General features: G+C 44.3%; 1 long non-coding RNA gene across 4 annotated transcripts; it reads left to right on the top strand.

Moving 5' to 3' along the window:
- Positions 1-730: 730 nt before the first annotated feature.
- Positions 731-5,139, top strand: LOC124658358. Of its 4 annotated transcripts, none has more exons than XR_006989151.1 (4): positions 731-838; positions 924-1,220; positions 1,352-1,660; positions 1,758-5,139. It is a non-coding gene; the product is annotated as an uncharacterized LOC124658358 (long non-coding RNA). The 4 variants fall into 4 exon arrangements; XR_006989150.1 differs by having other exon boundaries at positions 741-1,220; positions 1,758-1,862; positions 2,073-5,139; XR_006989152.1 differs by having other exon boundaries at positions 741-1,220; positions 1,758-1,872; positions 2,073-5,139.
- Positions 5,140-5,846: the final 707 nt, after the last annotated feature.

Here is a 5,846-nt window from a genome sequence, read left to right as displayed (position 1 = left end):
AGGTAGTCCTCATGATCGCAAATCCGAACCAACTCCACTAAAAAATCCAGTTTCTATGCGTCTTGTGCAGCCCAACAAAACAATTGAGAACAAGCAAGTGCGTGTATGCTTGCCCCCTTCCAGAGCGCTCCACGCATGCCGCCTTGATCGATTTGTTTGGCTGAAGGAATGGCTTCCAATTGTTTCCGGTGGAGCAGAGTGGTTTGCTGAATCTGACAACACAGCAGGTGCTCTATCCTCTACACACAACCCATGGGCCATAGCTATTTGTGGGCCAACCTGTCATTGGGTAGCTTGGTGCGATTTGTCGAGCTGATCATGTGCTGCGGCCGGTGCCTGTGATTTCTGTCCGGCGTACTGCAAGCTGCATCGTCATTTGTTCGGTTCGCTGTGCAAACTTGTCCGTCGCATTCTTGTTGACTCTGCAAATAGACCCTCTTCTCCTTCAGTCCCACATGTCATCCTCGACATGGGTGAGATATTGTGTGTAATGGTTGTTTCCTTCTGTTTCCAGTGGGTCCAGTGACAGGCCAGTTTGGTTTCTAGCGGATGTTTGGTTTAAAGTTACTCCTCTCACCGTCTCTCTCTCCGCAGGTGGACCCGATTACACTTTGGGCCCGCCTGTCTGTGTTGTTTAGGCTTGAAAAACAGGTGTACACATGCTTCTACGCATTTTCCTCTGCCCTCTTCTGACCGAGACCCAGACCCAGACCCAGTCATTCGTCCCTGTTCTCGTTTCGTCTTCTCCGAGCTCACCTGCAGCATCTCCTACCCGCCGCCGCACCCGCACCATCTCCTCCCGCCGCCGTTTCATGCTCCATGGAAGGATTTAGTTGAGGTGTACTGGTTTCTTTTTAGGGATTTCTTCTCCAGTTTTTTGGTCCTGAGTTTGTGCCTCAACTTTCCCGATTTTCCCCCTTCAGATTGGTCCGTAGAAGAAGAGGTGCAGGGCTGCAGATGCCAGGGCGTGAGAGCCCCCGCCGACGGTGGCAAGGAGGAGCCCGCGATGGGAACGGGCACACCCATGTTGTCCGAGCTCCAGCCCACCCCTCTTCGTCTTGCACGACGGAACGAGGGCGACTTCATTGATGGTCTGCAACCCCGGCGAGGTGAGAGCCAGCGGTTGCGACGTCGTCATCCTGCACTCTCCTCCATCAAGCTGGTCTGCGGTGGTTTTGCGGCGAAGGGGTGCATGAAGCCGACGGGGATGTATTACCGAGGTACTTGGCCCGCTGTCCTCATCCCCTCCACCTTGGAGAACGACACCATATCCTTCTCCTCCCTTCCGGTTACACCTCTCCATATGAGATAGCTCCTTTCTAATTCTCTCCTAAATAATTTAATTCCATAGATAGGGTGCGGGTGGCCAGTCTTGCAGAATTTTAGACCAACGGTGAGCAGGCATCAGCAGCCGGTGTTGGTTGGAGAGACATAACGGCATGCATGTGATGCGGCTGGGGGAGTCATCCTGCTCCTGGAAGCTGTTGTGCTGCCTCTCAGCACGACTGCTGACCTGCACCTTCATCACATGTAGGGCAGAGTTGAGGGTGATGTGTTCATTGGTGATGCTTTTTTTGAATGGTATTGGTGATGCTTTTCAGTGAAATGTTGTGTTTGGCAGCCACTTTGTCTGGCGGCATGAAGAACCAGGCCTTGACAGGTTCTATATGTCTCCTCTGTTCTTGTTTTAAATCTTGTGTAAGTCACTCCGATCATGCATTCTGATGTCTTTATTGCTTATTTGTTTTCTTTTTCAGTTTCATAAGCTGCGGCCTTTCATACTTCCACAGATACATTGTAGCCGATACGACTCTGATGGCTAGCGACAAGCAGCTCAGAGACCGGGAATCCTACAAGCTCATGTCCGTCCAAGTATTCTCGACAAGCATCCTCGTGAATTTCATGATTTACTTATCCTTCTAGAATTATAAATGTTTTAAAATATTATGTCCATAATCACATGTATATGTAGTTTGTCATTTGCGCAATGAATGGCCACCGAAAATTGCAAGCTTGCTGTTTCATGCCATATATCCAACATTATTGTGATGAATGTTGTACTTTTTACTCAGGAATGGTAGACAAAAGTTTCTTGGTATCCTGATTGCCATTGTGGAGCCGTGACCTGTGTCCTGCGGGAGCCAACTTGGAACTGGGAATGCTATTCTCATTATACTCTGTTTGCTGACATCATTGTCATCTCATCTGTGATATGTCTAGATGAACTTCTCCACAAAAGCTTTTGGTTCTGGCATTTCTATGTTCATTGCTACCATTGTCTGGGAAGCATATTGAACTTTATTTTGTGATCTTGATCTTCTATTCCATTGCAAGTTGGCTTCTGCTAAATTTGTTGTTATGTACTGGGAATATCATCTGGAAGGCGGTTAGCCCCACGACCATCAACAGTGAACGTGGTGCTGAATTTGGAGGGTTTGTCACTGCATTGCTTCATCTGTTGATTACTCGATCTGGCAAAGTCTGTGCCCTAAGAGAGGCTTTCTACCACCAGAATATGCAAAATGTGACCAAATTGTTTGCTACTGTATTGGTCTTTCTTATGGTTATGTATTTCCAAGGCTTCGATATTGTCCTTCCAGTGAGATCAAAGAATGCTCTTGGTCAGCGAGGCTAATATCCAATAAAGTTGTTCTACACTTCGAGCATGCCCACCATTTTCCATTCTGCACTGATTACCAACCTATATTTCATTTCGCAGGCACAAGCTTTGATTCTTGAATTGTAGTAACTATAGTAGAGTAAGGACTTGCATGTATGTTTAGGTGCTGACACACGCTAATTGTTTCTTGCAGCTTCTGTACAGGAAGCACAGTGGAGATTTCATGGTTAGCCTTCTCGCCATATGGAAATAATATGAATATTCTCGTCATTCTGTTACTACTGGTGCTCTTGCTTATGACGTGACTGCACCATCCAGGTGAATAATTGATTACTTGGCATTGCTACCTTTTTCCATTTTGTCGTCTAGGTTTTTCCATTTTTTTCTTCACCAGCTACAGATTATTGTACTGAGTATATTCACTAATTGGCAACGGATAGAGAAAGTCATCTTCACGTGGCAGGGTGTCGCCTTGTTGCAGATAACCACCCAGAGTTCATCACTAAGAATGGATCGCCTCTATTTGGAGTTCAGCATTTAGTACGATCTCATGCCCAAGTTTAATAAGCACATATGATTTTATACTTTGCTCTAATATGTTATACCCTTCCAAAGAATTATTATTCTTCATGCTTTGCCTGCTAAACAAGTATGATGATGACATAATTCTTTACTTGGCATGATGATTTACTTTCTATTGACTGGTTTGTCCACACTGACTTATGTATACGGCTAATACATTACATGCTAATCTACACAACAACTTTCTTTAGAGATTTTGTAATGAATGATGGAAGAGGTACCAAATGAATTTTAAAGCATTGCTTAAAGGATCCAGATAGCTATGCTTTGGGTTAGTTTTTTTATTAGGATCTCTCTACGAACTTTTCCCTCTGTACTGTTGGTGTCGATGATGAAGACCACTTTTTTTGGTCTGATTATGGAATGATTTGGACACATATTATCACCTTTAGCTTGCAAGGTATGTTACCATCTCATGCTGCATCCGCTTAAATAACTTTTTGTGTTGGACTAGGGATTTGGGATTAGCTATTTACAGATAGCCAAGAAGGACATGGCCCTCTTGGTGGATTCTGCTGTTGTCACTGTCTTGTATCATTCCGACAAAAGTAAATCCATTTTTAGCGTTGTTTGCATGGAAATTTAAAATATTTGTGAAGTGGAGCAATTTATCAGTCCTAAGAATGCCAGATTTGACTCCATTAACTATGTAGGTTGCGGCAGTTTTTCAAGCTTCGATTATTACGAGAACAGTGCGATAGGTGTTTATCATACAAAATATTGGTCTAGCCTCTTGAACGATACTTACGAGAATACAAATTTCATGCATTCATCAGTACAAAGCTCAGATAACATTGTTTTATATTCCACTCCCTCCGTTCAGGTAACTGGTAATCAAAGTAACCCTACTCTTGTATTTACTCCCATGTTTACACATATACAAGCCATATTCTAACCATATGCCATGTGGTACTTTGATTGCCTGTGCCCAAAAGCAAGGCCAGCGCCCAGCCCTTGCACGCCACATGAGCCTCTCAAGATTAACTTTACTATAAGCACACTTACTGTAAGCACTTCATTTGATATGCGAAAAAGAACACTTATTGTTAGCCCGGTCGTTTTAGCTTCTAGACATTTAATCAATATTAACTTCCAAAATTTTATTGTGGTGCTTGTATGTTCACAGAGAACCATCGACATATGGTTTAGTGACAGTATTACATACGGCATTACTGTTCGTGGATGAAAAAAATATGTGTGGTTTTCGGTTGATGGTGATCTTTATTGTTATTTTCATTAACTTCTAGCATCTGGTCGCTTTTTTTATACCCATTATCACATGCTAATTTGTTTATAAAAGAACATTCCATTTATACAACTACTCTTATCTTTGCATGCTACAAAATGAAATAAGTTTGGCTTGTCCTTATCTGAGTATACACATCAGCAATGTGTTATTACTCACAGTAACTCCTCTTTTTTATCTCATTTTTTTGTATTTATATGTATTAAAAACTTTACTCCCATTTCGATGTTCTTTGTTAAATATTTGGTGGAGAAGAGTTCAGGTAGTCAACTGGATACATGCATATTTTTTGATTGCTCAAGAACATTTATCTATCTTTACCGAGATGTATACATTTCATTACTTGTCAGAAGATCCCTCTGATCCTGTTGTTGATTTCTGTTGTAGGTATCAGTATCATTTTCATTTTCATTTTCATACCACGACGATAATCTGCAAGCCCAACTTAGTTCAGAGTTCATGCTGCTCTGGAATTTCTGTCATGTGTGCATCTTTTGCTATGTACATTTTTAAAGCCCACTCGTGGTAGATTTGTTTAGGTTTGGTCCACCTTTCCATAGATTGATTTTCATGTAAGATTATTGATTTCTGTAAACAGGTTACCATTTGGTATTCATTGGATACATAACTGAATGCAAGTGTGTGTAAGCAGAAGAGAAGAACTTGATTAACATGAAGATTGATAGCTTTCCATTGGGGTGCAATTGGACTGCCACTGACCGGCGAGGAGGCGCCCCAAGGGGCGCCCCAACCACTAGTTCTCATTATTGACGTGCTTATAACATGGGTCTGCCAAACTACTTTCGTTGGATATAAGAAGCGGTGGGAATTTTTCCCCGTCAACCTTGAAATAAAAATGAACCCGACGCTAATTGTGTTATGCCTCTCTCCATGCTTCTCCGACGGCATCATCACTCACTCCCAGCCGGAAAACAAAAACGGCGATGGGAGCCCCCAAAGCGGGAGCCGTCCAGGAAACCCAAAGGATCATTCATGAAGAAGACAAAAGAGCGTCACCACGACGGGGACGTACGGGCGTTCCGGCGTCCAACAGGTCGCCGCTCCCGTATGGGCATCACGTCGCCGCCCGTGGCTCCGGCCGGTGCAGCGCACCGTGACCAACGCGGTGGTCGATCGGGTAGCTAGCCCGGAGGAAACGGGGACGCGGCGTTCGTCAGTCGGGCTCAAAATAATTGAGCAGGTACACAGCGACCTCCCGTCCCAGCGCTGCGACGTCGCCGTTTGGAGGTTGGAGCCTTGGAGAAAGACGCGCATTATTGCCGCGCATTATTTCTGGTCCCTGCTAGCTGGTCCGGCCACACGGCATACTCCTACGATTGTTTCTCCGATGGCCCTCTAGAACTTGTCCAAGTCGTGCCACTTGCCGACTCCTGGTTT

This window comes from Lolium rigidum, chromosome 5 (assembly GCF_022539505.1).
Source record: "Lolium rigidum isolate FL_2022 chromosome 5, APGP_CSIRO_Lrig_0.1, whole genome shotgun sequence".
Lineage (NCBI taxonomy): Eukaryota > Viridiplantae > Streptophyta > Magnoliopsida > Poales > Poaceae > Lolium > Lolium rigidum.
This window is presented reverse-complemented; position numbering and strand designations above follow the sequence as displayed.